At 39.0% G+C, this 17,716-nt stretch overlaps 1 long non-coding RNA gene across 1 annotated transcript; it reads left to right on the forward strand.

Moving 5' to 3' along the window:
* The first annotated feature begins 11,308 nt into the window (after positions 1-11,308).
* Positions 11,309-14,456, forward strand: LOC104095838 (uncharacterized). Its single transcript, XR_686193.3, has 2 exons — positions 11,309-13,085; positions 13,607-14,456. It is a non-coding gene; the product is annotated as an uncharacterized lncRNA (long non-coding RNA).
* Positions 14,457-17,716: the final 3,260 nt, after the last annotated feature.

Raw genomic sequence — 17,716 nt, forward strand, 5'->3', positions numbered from 1 at the left:
TACTCATGGCTCCATATCTCAAATGCTCAAATTTTATGGCCTGAGCTTCTTTGTAATTCAAGAATGAAGTTGGCTATGAATGCCTTAGTAAATTCTTGCTAACTAGGTAGGGAAGCTTCCTCATCTCTGCCTTGCTCCCACAACTCAAACTAGTCTAGTGGATCTTGCTCGACATTGTCCGACACTTTCATCATCTGAAGGGTCTTCTAAACGCCCTCTAACTAGTCTAGTAGATCTTTTAGATTTAGTTCTACAAAAATCTGAAAGGGCTAACTTGACGAGCTAGTTTCATAAAGATGGAGATGAAGCTCTCTGTTTGCCAGCCTGTGGTGGAGCACACTCCCTCCATGTACCTGATTGGACATGAAGGTGGTAATTATTTCCATTGCACCTTTAACTACACTAAAAGCCTCTCCCATTCTCTGGAGGAATTATAACCGGAGTTCGGGCTATTGCTGGAAAAGTTAGGCAATGGGATTCATGGGACACTTTATGTATGCCTAAGGATGAAGGTGGTTTAGGCTTTATATATTTGCATGATGTATCTAAGGCATTATTTGCTAAACTATGGTGGAACTTCAGGACAAAGGAGACCTTATGGACTACCTTTATAAGGAACAAATATTGCAAGAAGATCAATGAGGTGCTTGTACCATGGAAAGATGGTTCACATGTATGGAGAAAGATGTTGGAGATGAGAGATCAGATTGAACATCAAATATAGTGGCAGGTGAGCAGTGGTAATGCATTCTTTTTGTATGATAACTGGACAAGACGTGGGGCACTCTATCATACTTCAAGACCAAATCATTGGTATGATAAAACTACCACACAAATAAGTGAAGTTGTGGAAGAAGGAAGCTGGAATGAAGCATTTCTTAGGCACATCCTACCTGGAGAGCTAGATGATCACATACCGGAATGCATTATTCCACCACATTGTGATGAATTTCTAGATAGACCATAGTGGCAAATTGAATCAAAGGACCTGTCACGATCCCAATTTCCCTCCGTAAGATGTCATGACGGTACCTAGTCTCTAAGACTAGGTAAGCCTAACACTTACTGAATTAATAGAAGAATTCAACCATCAACTGATAAATATGAAATAGAATTCTTTATACACAACTTACAATCCCAAAACTGGTAGTACAAGTCATAAACTCTACTGAGTTTGCTAGAAAATCCCTATATACGACTGTTCATAATGGAAATAAACAGTACAAGTACAATATCAGAAGGTTACTCTGAGGCCTGCGAACACGACGGCAGGTTTACCTTGAGTCTCCACAGCAATGCTCGACCAGCCAGATAATAATCAACAATAACCGTGGCACCTGGATCTGCACAAAAATATGCAGAAGCGTAGTATGAGTACACCACAGCGGTACCCAGTAAGTATCAAGACTAACCTCGGTGGAGTAGTGACGAGGGACATTCAAGAAACCTACCGGACTAAACAACCTAAACAAGCGTGAAGGTGAACTAACAGAGAAACAATATTAATATAAAGCTAAGCAGGATAAGAAATACAAAACAATACTTGAAATGATACACTAGTAACATCAATATTTAACAGGAAGCAATCAGGTAATAATGTTGTAGAGTAAGCTGATCACAGTCTATGTTCGGTGAAACCAAATAAAGGAAAACCAGCAATAGCTCAATAAGAACAACCGCTTTCATAGCGGATATGTTCAAGCATATCCACGAGGTAGCGAACCTCATAAACATAGCTCACGGGTCCCAATTCATAAACCCTAATCACTTGGAATCTTGTGCCCACACTACAACTCATAACCGCAAGGACGACTCTCGTGCCAATAGAACAATTCTCACACAGAAGGCAAGTAGACAAGAGTACGTATAATGGTCAATGACGTCAGGATTAATCTTCTAAAGTCGATATGGGTGATTCAACTACGTGTATGCTCGTGCAAGTGTTCTACCACAATTAAAGTCAACAAATAAGAGCAAAGACAATGAATGGCAAATAAGAAACGATCACCACACAATGTACAGTGTAATAAAGGCGTAATGAAGTTTGAAGCAATGACTAGCACAACAAGATTAGCTACATAGAACTAAGCAAATAGTGCAACACGGAGGAAGACAATTAATAATAAGCTAAGGAGGCAACAATCAAAGACAAGTGCAAAAGAATGGGAAAATGACAACAAGAGCCCTACTGAGGTACCGCCTCGTAGTCTCAAATCATAAAATGAATCACAAACTTTCCTTATATCACCGCGGGAGCCTTTATATTTAGTTTTTGAAAATCATTTTTCCCGAAATAACATCTCGCATTTTAGTCCACCTTATCACACTATATGGCTTCTAGTAGTTCCCCTACTAGCCACGCATTTCAAGCCCACCTTATCTCACCGCGTGTGTTTCAACACTCAGACCTTATACCACCGCATGTGTATCAATAATAACAACCACACAATAGAAACCTCGTGCAACACAATAGCAATTGCATGGAAGAAACCTCATGCAAACACAATAATAACCGTACGGTAGAAACCTTGTGCAAACACAATAACAATTCTCTCAATAATAACACGTGTCCAAAACATAACAACTCAAATAAATAACTTTAACAATATGTGCCCCACATGCCACAACATTTCCTCAAAACAGTTTCAATATTACAACCACGTATAACCATCAGCTCAACAACACTGAATACAACAACAACAGCAACAACGACAATAATACGAGAATACGGCAAGTAAATCAACTCAGGAACATCAAAACACAAGGAAACGGAAGAACGGGCTCACAAAGAAAGACACAACAGGGAGTAATGGTCTCAACATGAATAGCTCAACAAGTAAGAGATAATGTGTAGGAATGATTCCACAAAAGTACAATTCAACGATAAGAGGGATAACAAGAATCAATAATTCCAAATAAGGATAAGTCAACAATGATAAGGGATAACAAAACTTCATTTAGGGTTGAGCAATTACGGAAGAGATACAACAAATTCAATTAAGGATAAGCAGATTATTGAAAAGATAATAACTTCAATCAAGGATAAACAATTACGGAAAGGATAGCATGGCAATAAAATAGGCAACAACTTCAGTTAAGGCACATAAGAGTTTAATCAGCAATAAGGGTAAGCCATGGAGTAATTAATTCCAAATAAGACACGTAAGGGTGAATTTAGTAAATGGGGAATTTAAAATGACAAAACAGCTTCATAATTAATGGACATAAGAACCTAAGAGCCCTAAACGGTCAAATCTCTACAAATAAGACCGAGCACATACTCGTCGCCTTGTGTACACGGCCTTCAGATGACACAATTAGCACCAAAGACTCAAATCCTAAGGGGTAGTTTCCCCACACAAAGTTAGGCAACATACTTACCTCAATGAAGCTAGACTGTTACTCTAAAATGTCCTTCTCGAGTGAAACAATATCCAGACGGCACAAATCCCAATCAACCACGTGAAGAACCCCTCAAATTCGAGGTCCCTAGCTCAAAAGATGAAAAATGGACAAAACCCACGATTTTGGAAATATATTTTGCTGCCCAGCGATTTACACATCGCGATTGCGGAGATGCAATTGCGATCGCGAAGAAGGAAATGACCACTACCCAGAAATTGTACTATGCAATCGCGAACAAATGCATGTGATCGCGAAGAAGGGAAAAACTGATGCCCCAAGAATGTACTATGCGATCGTGAAGAGAAAATACACCAGCTGCTAAAGCTACGCTACGCGAACGCAGATCTCTGAATGCGAAAGCGATGAAGGAGAATGTACATGTTCGCGATCGCGAACCTTATACTGTGAACGTGAAGAAGGAAAATGGGTCAATCACCAAAGAGCCTATGCAATCGCGTCAATGCCTTCGCGATCACGTAGAAGGACATCAGACACTAGAACTTCAGCATTCCAAAACAATAAGAAAATGGCCCATGGCCGATCCGAAATGCACCTAGGGCCCCTGAGACCCCGTTGAAACTTGCAAAAAAGTTTCATAACATAACACGGACCTGCTCGAGGCCTTAAATCACATCAAACAATGTCTAAACTACAAATCACACCACGAATCGAACTTATAAATTTCCAAATCTTCTAACTTCTACAACTCGCGGCGAAATATATCAAATCAACCCAGAATGACACCAAATTTTTCATGCAAGTTCCAAATGACATAACTGAGCTAATCCAACTCTCGGAATCGGATTCCAACCATGATATCACCAAAGTCAACTCTCGGTCAAACCTTTCAACCTTCCAAAACTTTAATTTTCCAATTTTCGCTTAAATGCTTTAAATTACCCTACGGACCTCCAAATCCAAATCCGGACGCACATCTAAGTACAAAATCACCATACAAAGCTATTGGAATAATCAAAATGCCATTTCGGAGTCATCTACACAAAAGTCAAATTCCGGTCAACTCTTACCGCTTAAGATTCAAAAATAAAAATCCTTCTTCCAAATTGACCCCGAATCATCCGAAAGCCGAACTTGACCACACACGTAAGTCATAACACATATTACGAAGCTGCTCAAGACCTTAAGCCGCCGAGCAGGACGCAAATTCTCAAAATAACTGTTCGGGTCGTTACATTCTCCCCCTCTAAAACAAACGTTCATCTTCGAACGTGCCAAAAACCATTTTGAAGTCGTCAAGTCACAGAGTGGACTTACCATACATACGCCCGCGGGTGATCCCCCGTCACCCCAATCCACATAGGCCCGACGAACCATCTCAACTGAAATTTATTCCTTCCATCAATACTGATAAGCCTTAGAACCAAATTCCTTACCATCCGATTATTTCCAAAAGACCCGAATCCTACATCAACACACAGTATCAGCTTCAACCAACTGCAACAACATATGCTTACATCCACAAGATACAAGCACACGGCATAACACACTACATATATGTCCATAATAATATTTCTGATCATAATAGTTGTCCATAATCAAACCCAGCACCGGCAATTAACCTCATATCCGTTAGAACCCTGTTCCAAACCTCCACAACACCGACAATGACACAAGAAACATGAAGTCATAACCATTCACCTGAATCAACAAGTCATATCTAACGCCACCTAGGCACACACCTCGCGAGCTCAAACTCAATAAGCAAAACACGAATATGACTGAATAAGTAAGAAGGAACACATAAGAGAACTATCAAACAAGCCCGACAGGCACCCCTCCCTAACAGTACCATACTACAAATCAATTTCACAAGGGAGAATCAAAATATATGAACTAATCACAAGGTTCTTATCCTGATATAACTCCACCACGGCACGCAGCCCGGTTCAAACACATAGAATCACATGAAACCGCAAGGGTCTCACCTTCAACTCTGAATCACAAGTAGAATACACATCATACTAACCGAAACCTTCCTCTAATTCAATTCCGCCAATAAAATCACAACACATACTCCCACACCGGTAGAGCATCTAAATCACAAGTCGTAACCCATCACCCAGAAATCACATCAAAACCTACCATAATGGGTAATAGAAAGTCATTCCTAGTCTCATAGCTCTTAATAATTAAATGAAACAAAACTATAGACACGGTCTACCACTATAGAATCTCCCAACAGGGGTAAACACATAAGTAGAGTACAAAATCATGAAACTCACCCATATGTGAATCAAAATAGGAGGACTCTCCCCAATAAACAGAACCAAAACAAAATACGAATGACGCTCCTCTATAACAAATCAAAACCATAGAAAACATGTCAACGGGCCGGGCCTCCCCCTCATGGGTGCCCTCTACTCGCCTGACCTGCACCCCAAGCTGGCGGTGTAGGGATATCATCAACTGGAGCAGAAATCATATCCCGAATATCTCGCTATGACGCATCTGCCCAGATTCTGGGACAAATACTCACCATGTGGCTGGTATCTCCACACTCAAAGCAACCTCTCTACTGACGTGGCTATGGAAGCTGTCCGATATGGGTACCCTGAGACCCATGGATATTTGAAGCACTGTGCGAAACCTGAAGTGCAAACTGAACTGGCTGACCCACAAAACCTCTACCATTGCATACCCTGCCTCCAAAAATAGGGACCAGTCGATCCTCCCGTTCTATGAGGCCTCTTAGCCTCCCTGCCCTCTCTCTCCCGACCCTGCATGCCCTCTAATAGGTGAACGATCTCTACTACCCGCCAAAATAGAACATTCGACTCCAACTACTGAGCCATGTTGAACCGGATATCATGACTGAACCCCTCAATGAACCTGCGGACTCGCTCTCTGACTGTAAAAACCAAAACAGGTACATGTCTGGATAAATCACTGAATCTAACGGCATACTATGACACCGACGTAATGCCCTGGCGTAGTTGCTCAACTCCGCGCACCATGCTTCCGGAAGGGTCTGGGGAACAAACTCTCTCAAGAACACCTCTGAAAACTGAGTCCATGAAAGTGAAGTTGCATCGGCCAAACTACCCAACTTGTACGCTCGCCACCATTGATATGCCGCTCCCTTAAGATGCAAGGTAGTAAAAGCTACCCCACTCGTCTCCACAATACCCATAGTGTGGAGAATATGGTAGAACTCCCTTAGGAACCCATGCACATCCTGTGAAGCCAAACCACTGAGAGTAGGAGGGTAATACTTCTTGAACCTCGCAAGCCTAAGTTGTACTTCCTCAGATGCAGTTTCCCTAACCACGGGCTGAACTGGATAACAGGCTGTGTCGGCATGACATTTGGAACCTGACCAACGTGCGCTTCTCCGAGGTGCGGGCGGATGGAGTCTAAGCTCCTCCCCCGGTCTGTGAAGTAGCTAGTGCAACCGGAATCAACCCCGCCTGAGCCAATGTACCAAACATGCTCAGGAAATGTGCTAAGGTCTCCTGAAGTCCTGGGGTCGCAATAGGCGCCTCAAGTACCTGTCTCCCAATTGGAGCTACTGGCGGCTCCTCAACAGCTACTCTGACAAGTGCTCTAGCTGTAGCACATGTTCCTCCTCAGCCTCTGCATCTACCTCTGCCCTGTCCCCTAGCAACACCGGCTCAGGGGGTAGCGTGATCGGTAACTGTAGCTCGTGTCCTCACCATTTGTGAGAGAATAGAATGACAAAGGTTCAAACTCCGAGATCAATAAACTCACACGATAGGAATGAAGGAAGTGAAACTACCCTAATAGTTTTGTAGCCTCTCGAAGATAAGTAGAGATGTCTCTGTACCGATCCGCAAGACTCTACTAAACTCGCTTATGACTCGTAGCACCTATGAACCTAGAGCTCTGATACCAACTTGTCACGACCCCAATTTCTCTCTGTATGATGTCGTGATGGTATCTAGTCTCTAAGACTAGGTAAGCCTAACACTTACTGAATTAATAGAAGAATTCAACCATCAACTTATAAATATGAAATAGAATTCTTTATACACAACTTACAATCCCAAAACTGATAGTACAAGTCATAAGCTCTACTGAGTTTGCTAGAAAATCCCTATATACGACTATTCAGAATAAAATTAAACAGTACAAATACAATATCAGAAGGTGACTCCGAGGCCTGCGAATGCAACGACAGGTTTACCTTGAGTCTCCACAGCAATGCTTGACCAGCCAGATAATAATAAACAATAATTATGGCACCTGGATCTACACAAAAATGTGTATAAGCGTAATATGAGTACACCACAGCGGTACCCAGTAAGTATCAAGACTAACCTCAGTGGAGTAGTGATGAGGGACAGTCAAGACACCTACCAGACTAAACAACCTAAAAACGTGAAGGTAAACTAATAGGGAAACAATATTAATATAAAGCTAAGCATGATTAGGAATACAAAAAAAAATACTTGCAATGATACACTAGTAACATCAATATTTAATAGGAAGCAATCATGTAATAATGATGTAGAGTAAGTTGATCACTGTCAAAGTCCAGTGAAACCAAATAAAGGAAGACCAGCAACGGCTCAATAAGAACAACCGCTTTAACACCAGATCTGTTCAAGCATTTCCACGAGGTACCAAACCTTATAAACACAACTCATGGGTCAAAATTCATCAACCATAATCACTTGGTATCTTGTGCCCACATTACAACTCATAACCGCACGGACGACTCTTGTGCCAATAGAACAATTCTTACACATAAGGAAAATAGACAAGAGTACGTATAATGGTCAATGACGTCAGGATCCATCTTCTAAAACCAATATGGGTGATTTAACTACGTGTATGCTTGTGCAGGTGTTCTACCACAATTCAAGTCAACAAATAAGAGCATAGAGAATGAATGGCTCATAAGAAACAATCACCACGCAATGTACAGTGTAATAAAGGCTGCAATAAAGTTTGAAGCAACGACTAGCACAACAAGATTAGCTACATAGAACTAAGAAAATAGTGCAATACGGAGGAAGACAATTAATAGTATGCTAAGGAGGCAAGAATCAAAGACAAGTACAAAAGAATGGGAAAATGGCAATAAGGGCCCTATCGAGGTACCGCCTCGTAGTCTCAAATCATACAATGAATCACAAACTTTCCTTATATCACCGCGGGAGCCTTTATATTTAGTTTTTGAAATTCATTTTTCCCAAAATAGCATCTCACGTTATAGCCCATCTTATCACACTGCATGGCTTCTAGTAGTTCCCCTACTAGCCACGCATTTCAAGCCCACTTTGTCTCACTGCATGTGTTTTAACACCCAGACCTTATACCACCACATGCGTATCAATAATAACAACAACACGGTAGAAGCCTCGTGCAACACAATAACAATTGCATGACAGAAACCTCATGCAAACACAATAACAACCGCACGGCAGAAATCTCGTACAAACACAATAACAATTCTCTCAACAACAACACGTGTGCCAAAACATAACAATTCAAATAAATGACTTTCAGAATATGTGCCCACATGCCACAACATTTCCTTAAAATAGTTTCAATATTACAATCACGCATAGACCTCGGCTCAAAAACACTGAATACAACATCAACAACGACAATAATAAGAGAATACGACAAGTAAATCAACTCAGGAACTTCATAATACAAGGAAACGGAAGAATAAGCTCACAAAGAAAGACACAACAGGGAGTAATGGTCTCAACATGAATAGCTCAACAAGTAAGAGATAATGTGTAGCAATGATTCCACAAAAGTACAATTCAACGATAAGAGGGATAACAAGAATCAATAATTCCAAATAAGGATAAGTCAACAATGATAAGGGATAACAAAACTTCATTTAAGGTTGAACAATTACGGAAGAGATACAACAAATTCAATTAAGGATAAGCAGATTATTGAAAAGATAATAACTTCAATCAAGGATAAACAATTACGGAAAGGATAGCATGGCAATAAAAGAGGCAACAACTTCAGTTAAGGCACATAAGAGTTTAATCAGCAATAAGGGTAAGACATGGAGTAATTAATTCCAAATAAGACACGTAAGGGTGAATTTAGTAAATGAAGAATTTAACATGACAAAACAACTTTATATTTAATGGACATAAATAACTAAGAGCCCTAAATGGTCAAATTTCCATAAATAAGCTCGAGCACGTACTCGTCACCTCGCGTACACGGCTTTTACATGACACAGTTAGCAGAAAGACTCAAATCTTAAATGGTAATTTTCTCACACAAAGTTAGGCAAGATACTTACCTCAAAGAAGCTAGATTGTTGCTCTAAAAGGACCTTCTGGAGTGAAATAACCTCCGGACGGCTCAAATCCCAATCAACCACGTGAATAACCCCTCAAACATCGCTCAAATCCAAGGTCTCTAGCTGAAAAGATGAAAAATGGACAAAACCCACGATTTTGGAAATATATTCTGCTACCCAGCGATTTACACATTGCGATCGCGGAAATGCAATTGCGTTTGGGAAGAAGGAAATGAACGCTGCCCAGAAATTGTACTACACGATCGCGAACAAATGCATGTGATCACGAAGAGAAAATACACCAGCTGCTAAAGCTGAGCTACGCGAACGCGGATCTCTGAACGCGAACTCGATAAAGGAGAATGTACACGTTCGTGATCGCGAACCTTATACTGCAAACGCAAAGAAGGAAAATGGGTCACTCACCAAATAGCCTACACGATCGTGTGTATGCCTTCGCGATCGCGTAGAAGGACATCAGACACCAGAACCTTAGCATTCCAAAACATAAGAAAATGGCATGTTGCCCATCTGAAACGCACCTGGGGACCCCGGGACCCCTTCCAAACATGACAATAAGTTCAATAACATAACAAGGACCTGATCGAGGCCTGAAATCACATCAAATAATGTCTAAACTACAAATTGCATCACGAATCGAACTTATAAATTTTCAAATATTCTAACTTCTACAACTTGCGCCGAAACATATCAAATCAACCCGGAATGACGCCAAATTTTGCATACAAGTTCAAAATGACATAGTGGAGCTAATCCAACTCTCGTAATCGCATTCCAACCCCAATATCACCAAAGTCAACTCTCGATCAAACCTCCCAACCTTCCAAAACTTTAATTTTCCAATTTTCGCCGAAATGCTTCAAATTACTTTACGGACCTTCAAATACAAATCCGGACGTACGCCTAAGTCCAAAATTACCATACGAAGCTATTGAAATCATCAAAATACCATTTCGGAGTCATCTACACAAAAGTTAAATTCCGGTCAACTCTTACTGCTTAAGCTTTAAAAACAAGAATCCTTCTTCCAAATTGACCCTGAATCATTCGAAAGCCAAACTTGACCACACGCGTAAGTCATAACACATAATACGAAGCTGCTCGAGACCTTAACCCGCCGAACGGGATGCAAATTCTCAAAACGACTGTTCGGGTCGTTACATGGCCAATTCACAATTAAGTCTGTCTGGCAGTACATAAGGAAGGGAAGACATGAGAGCAAGCTATACAAATTTATATGGGTAAAGGGATTTCCATTTAAGGTATCATTATTTATGTGGAGTTTATGGAAAGCAAAATTACCGCAGGATGATTCACTTAGAAGAATGTGATACATATTTCCATCAAGGTGTTGGTGTTGTAGAAATCCTAAAGAAGAAACACTAGCTCATGTGTTTTAAATCTCCATTGGCCAAGTTTGTATGGAAGTACTTTAATGCACCTGCTGGGATCAATATTTAGGGGAAGCTACTGATCTAGGTGATCAATGAATGGTGGAGGAGGCCAGTCAACACAAGCCTTAAAATTGTCTACAAATCATTCCATCACTGATTGTTTGGCACTTGTGGAAGAGGGGGAATGCAGGCATGAATGGGAAATTAGTGTCCATTAATATGCTGATCTTTGAAGTGTCTTCTTCTATTTAGGCAAAATACATCGACAGCCCCTTAAAGTTGCACTCATTTTTTACTTAGATACTTTATCTTAAGCTTATTTCATTTGAACACTTTAACCAGGCTTTTACTATATCATTTAGATAAAATGTGCTGATATGGCAAGGTAAGTGTTTCTCATATTTTTCAAGCCCGTTAAATCATCCAAAACAACAAACTCCATATACTTCTTATAGGCAAATTAATAGCTTTTGCCAGAAAATTTTCCAGTCAACTTCTCTTTTAATTTTTCAGATTTGTTCACGGGATTACTACCAAATTCTCCTTCAAATCTGGACACCCCACCACCTTTAACTCCGATCACCACCATAAACTTCTAATTTTTCTTCTCGTTTTTAAGATCCAATTGACCACTGCAATTCTGCCCAGATAAGTAGCGTTCCAATCTGAAATGTTTTTCTTCTTCCTCGAATTTTCAGCTTAGAAACTTTTAGATCTTAAAGTTTTTGGCCTATATCAGTATTTGGTTACTAATTTATAACTCTAAGAAGAAGAAAGTTCCGAACTTTTCTGGCGAGAGCCAAGAATTTTCCTTAAAAAATGTCGGTCTAAAAAGAGAAATGAGGCTAACATAGGGGAGGGATTTTCTGTTAAGGGTGGTTGCCCCTCGATCTGTTGTGCCAATAGTTTTCTATAGCTACTAAACCAACAATCGTTGTTCATTAAATGCTGAGAAACAAAATATGTTTCTTCAGTCTACAACTTAAAGTCATGAACCTTTGTGTTTGTGTCCTTGCGTGTGTGTTACTTTTTCCTCCTTTGGAATAATTTTACAAAAGAGGCAGTGATGATAATACGTCACTTCCTGGGCTATCAACTAGTGAGAATTTATTATGTCATTTCGTCGAACATCTGGTATGCTCGGAACAACTAAAATCTATTTTTGTATTGTTGTGGAATTTGGTTGGATGAAGTCAGCGGGAAAATGTTTAAACACATTCTCCATAACAACAGAAAGCGTTTTGTATTGGTTATGTTCGATTTGGACCCCTGAAACTCCATTTCCGACCAACTGAAGCTCATTGGAGTTTTGCAAATGTCAGGGCTGACGTTTCCGACGGTGGAATAGTCTGAAATTTTGTGAAAAGATAGACCTGGAGGTGGAGAACAATTTTCATGGTTTGTAATTTGCAATTTGGCCCAGAATTAAGTTAGAAAAGAAATGGCCGGAAATTGATTTTTCTGGCGAGGATGGTCGTTAGGGAAAATGAAAACGGATGAATCCACGTGTGCTCCTCTTATTCGTCACTCTATAGTGTGAATTACACGCACCTTTTGTGTTTGGTTACCTATGAATTTTGTGTCTAAATGACACAGTAAATGCTTGGTAAAAGTGTTCAAATGAAACAGACTTAAAATGGAGTATCTAAGTGAAATGTATGGACAACTTTAAGGGGATGTCGATGTATTTTACCTTCTATTTATATGCTACTGAAGGTGATAAGACCTACCTTTTCAGGTGTCACTGCTAATTGGCAAGACTTGTATGACAATTTGAAGTCCCACATACCTAGATTGACATATACTGGGGTTTTGTGGCAACTACCTCCTACAGGTTGGATAAAATATAACATTGATGGAGTATGTAGAGGCAGTGATGGAACAACTTCATATGCCTTTTTCATTGAAGATGGGGTTGGTGACCTACTATATGCATAGGCAGATGAGATTCAAGATGCCACTAACAACATTGCTGAAGCCACACCCATCCTTGAAGAACTCGGGTATATTGTACACTCTCAGCTCCCTCCTTGTGTCATTGAAATGGACTCTTTGTTGATGAAGAGAATATTAGATGAAATATGGAACCTCCATGGAATATTGTTGTACAAGTGGAAGAGATCAAAAAGCTCATGTCTTGTTGTGTTGTTGAAGTACCTCATGTGCTTAGGGAAAGAAATAAGCTAAAAGATCACCTTGCTAACTTAACTTTGGAGAACAATGTAATCATTCAGGCTGCCTCTTTTGGTGAACTGGGCACTCATGGGAGAAGGATCTTGAACAGTGATAAGCTTCAGGTCCCATACATTAGGGTTAAGAAGGCTAAACAAAACCATATATGATGAAGAAAGAGAATGAATTGGTGAATTGGACAGGGTGATTTGTGTTAGCCTGGTTGATGAGGGTGTGGAGGCATCAATGTATAACTGGAGTTGGAGATGACAACATTAAACTTCCTACTTAAATCTATAAAGAGGAGAGTAGAAAATCTTTTTACACTAACTATAGTTTTTGTTTTTTGCAGGTACAGATATTGGGGCTGGGTTTATGTGTTGGCCAACATACAAGGGTGGTATTAGCATCTTTTATGCTCAGTCCCTTTAGGTGTAAACAATGCATAGCCCTGCTCAATTATACTCTAAGAGGAAGGGTGCAGCAGGCTCACTTATGCCATTCAAGCTGCACAACAACTTGCAAGAGTTGTGATTGCCATTTTAACCTAAAGAGAGCTATTGGAGACTTTTGGTTTGCAATATGTCACGTCCACTGCTCCTTCAACCTTCTTGAGCTTTGGGAAGCAAGTAACAACAATGCTCACAGATGCACAAGAATCCACTTTACCCGTTTGAAGAATGCACTGCCTAGATTTGCTAAATGTGGGCAATGGTTTTGAATTGTAATTGCCGGCCAGTTGAGTACAAACTGGTGCATGTGCCAAACAGATATGGCATATATGATGCATCAAGAAGATTCATTTTCTTGGTTTTCATACTCTCATGTAGGGATTATTCACGATTTTTTGAAGAAAAATTACAAGGACATCAAGGCTGCCTTGAACTGGATAGTGAGGTTGGTCCTTATTGGGTGTGGCTTAGCTGGCTTCTTGGCTTTGCCATATGCTTATACCACTTCTAGGAATCAATTGGAGCTGATTGATCGAATACATTTGAGGTGCTCATGCCCAAAATCAAAAGTGCAGAAGATTTGCACACATTAGGATAGCTTTGTACATGTCTTTACTTGGCTTATTTTCATAGTTTTTTTATCCTAAGTATGCCATTGTTCATTGTGTACTATCAAAGTTGAGTAGACTGCTCAACTTTGGTAATAGGCGTGATGTATTTTCAAGTTCTACTTTCATACATTTTGTGAGACATCTTGATACTTTATTTTACTTTTTTGATATTAATAAAAAATACCACTAAGCACCAAACTTAGTGGTATATTAGCTTTAAAAAAATATACAGTTCCTTAAATTAATTAATAAAACTTTCAATAATGAATTTAATTTTTTACCAACTCATAAATATATTTAAAAAGTTAGATATGAGCTTAGGAAGTATTTTCTATAACAAATATTTATACTAAAGGCTAGAAATAAAACTAGTGAAATATAAATCATGCAATATTAGTGTGTGAAAAATACATGTATATATACGAAAATTTAGATATTTAAACAACATATTTTTCTTTTAAATAAGTGTATTAAATAAATATAAGTTGATAACTGATATCATAAAAACTAATAGGTATCAATCTTTCAAATAATTAATATCTTAAATTAAAATAATTAATAGAAATTTTAATTTTAAATTTGATTTTTACCAACTCATATGGATATAATGTGAAATATTTAATTTATTTCACTATCTAGATAACAAAAATAGACATATATTTAGAATTTATTATTTCTTAACATTTATTTATACTTATGAATAAAAAAATAAAACTAGTAAAATACAAATTTGTGTTTAACAACTAAGAAAATAAAGAAAAACAAAAAAAAGAAAGAAGTAAAAATGAGAAATCGATAAATTATATGAAAATACATATAAGCAACACATTGGAAAGTTGGAAATGCGTAATATGAGAAAATGAAAGAGAAATATTGTAAAATGAATAGTACTTAATATATGTGAAAAAATAAAATAAAAATTATATTAGTTTGTAATAATATAGTTGTTTACCCGAAAAACGGATAGAGTTGAATTTATACGTAGTTCTAAGGATACGTGGTCTAATTGATACAAATTGGAAGGATAAGTAAAAATATATCGGATAGTGACTGGAAAAAAGAAATGAATAGAAAAACAAATAGAGCAGAAAATTATTGCTTAAACAAATATTTGAAACAATATATAAAGCCCAAAGAATGACAATATTTGTTGTAAGTTGTGTAAATCTCTATGACCTCTCAACATGAGAGTGTATCAATGAGTATATCAATCTGTGTATCAATGGATAATGATGCCCCCTTACAAATAGCAATCACTCTAATATAACGGAAGGATCCTACTTTGGATATAATTAAAAATATATAGTGGGGATCCCATGTTAGATTAATCAATTAGCTTTTTCTTGATTTCTGCCGAGATTCTCTCCCTTAGTGCGGCTATAACGGCTTTGTTGTCTCTTAGCTCGGTCTTGGTCGGTCTTGGTAGTGGTCGGTCTCTTGATCTCGAGCTCGATATTGACTCGAGCTCGGCATTGATCGGTCTTTGGCTCTCGAGCTTGATAACCCCACTTTATATTATAGCTCGATATTGACACGAGCTCGATATTGACTCAAGCTCGATACTGAGTCGAGCCCGGTATTGATCAGTCTAGGTCTTGAGCTCGATAACCCGGCTTCTTATATTATCTCGATATCATAATGACGACCCTCGGTCCATTATGTTTCAATCTTGACTAATTATGCGACGGGCAAACTCGGTTTTGACCGTATACAGATAGTCCCCTCGTTTCTCGAAAAGAGTGTGGCGAGAAACGATATGATTTTTCAACTTCTGACTAGATATACACTAACGTTTGCATCGAGTCCAATTATGACGTATGTGACAAATATCCCGTCGATCCAGTTATCAAGGCATTAAATGCGCGTCAGACGATGGTCGGCCACTGCCAATTTTGAACCGTCATTGCGAAATCTATAAATAGCCCTCTTTATTCATTATTTTAAAATTTTTACTTTCAACTCTTCTCATTACAACCTTCACAGTGCTTCGCCTTCTCCAAAGTTCTCTATTTCCAGCTTTAAGAGTTATCTTGTTCTTTGTCAAACACCAAAATATTTCAATTTCCCCTCTTCTTTGTTCTTGAAAATTTAGATGGCTAAGATATCTAAAATTGTTCCTCAGAGAGAGGATGCTTCTTCATCTCGGCCGGCCAGTGAAAAATCGGTGGTGGAGCCACGCCTCGAAGAACTCGTCCTGGGTGATGTATTATCGATTCTGACTTTAAGGTCGAGAAAACCTCATCGGTTATTGGTCGATGTGAGCCAGTATCAAGATACATATGCTCGATACCCCAAAGCCTTATTGATTTGGTGAAGAAAGATTGTGATTGGGAAAATAAAGAGGTCGTGATACCGGCACCGGAGGAAGCGATCACTACCCACATGGAAGGGTACTTGAGGGTATACACTTATTCTTTCACGCTGGGTCCCCTCGATTTGGTCATCATCGACTTTTGCAAAAAGTACCAAGTGACCCTCGGCCAAATACATCCTTCTTTCTGGAGGATTGTAATACTTCTCCGTTTCTTTGTGAGCAAAATCGACGGGCTTCCCTTCACCCTCGACCACCTCATACGATTATACAGCCCTCGGCTTTACCGAGGTAGGCTAATAAAGCTTCAACGCCGGGCCACCAAGGCGTTCACTTCTGTTACACCCCATATATTTTGTACGTGAAAGTATGCCATAAATAAATTGATGAAAGCTCGAAAATGAGATGTTACATCCCGCATTTTTGTACGTTAAAGTTTCGTCGTAAGTTAATCGACGTAAGCTCGAGAATGAGATTATTTTGGGATTATAAGTATTATGCTATTTCAAACAAGGGATAAGTAAATTCGTGAATGTGAGAGGGTAAGCAAATCGAAGAAAATGAGTTTCGTTAAAATTTAACAATTTGGGATAAAATACGGTCTGAGCTGTGATACCCGATATTTATGGACTAGTGCCATATAAGGTACCACATGACCATAATAGTAAGGTGTACAAAGTGTTAAAAGTGAGTAGTATATTAAGTAATTTGAGATAATTCTTAATTATATGGATAATTAGGTAATTATTAAATTAGTGAGGAATTAACTAGTTAATTAAGAAAATGAGTGGATAAGGATCCTTGTTGGGGCTGCCACTTGGCATTAAGCTAAGCCAAAGTGGCACCAATATGAATGATGAGTCATAAGACACAACATGCATTGTTTACACGTGAAATGTTCCTTGGATTTTGGTTTCTTTAGTGGTAATATAACTTGGAAAATTAGACGAGCCACATTATGGCATAACATGGAGATTTAGTTGTAATATAACTTGGTTTGGATGATGAGTTATGGCATGCTTGCCACTTTAGAATTAGACCACTAAGTTGGATGCCAAATTAGCTAACGGATGGAATTCTCATTCTTA

The sequence above is a fragment of the Nicotiana tomentosiformis genome, chromosome 9, assembly GCF_000390325.3.
Source record: "Nicotiana tomentosiformis chromosome 9, ASM39032v3, whole genome shotgun sequence".
In the NCBI taxonomy this organism is placed as follows: Eukaryota; Viridiplantae; Streptophyta; class Magnoliopsida; order Solanales; family Solanaceae; genus Nicotiana; species Nicotiana tomentosiformis.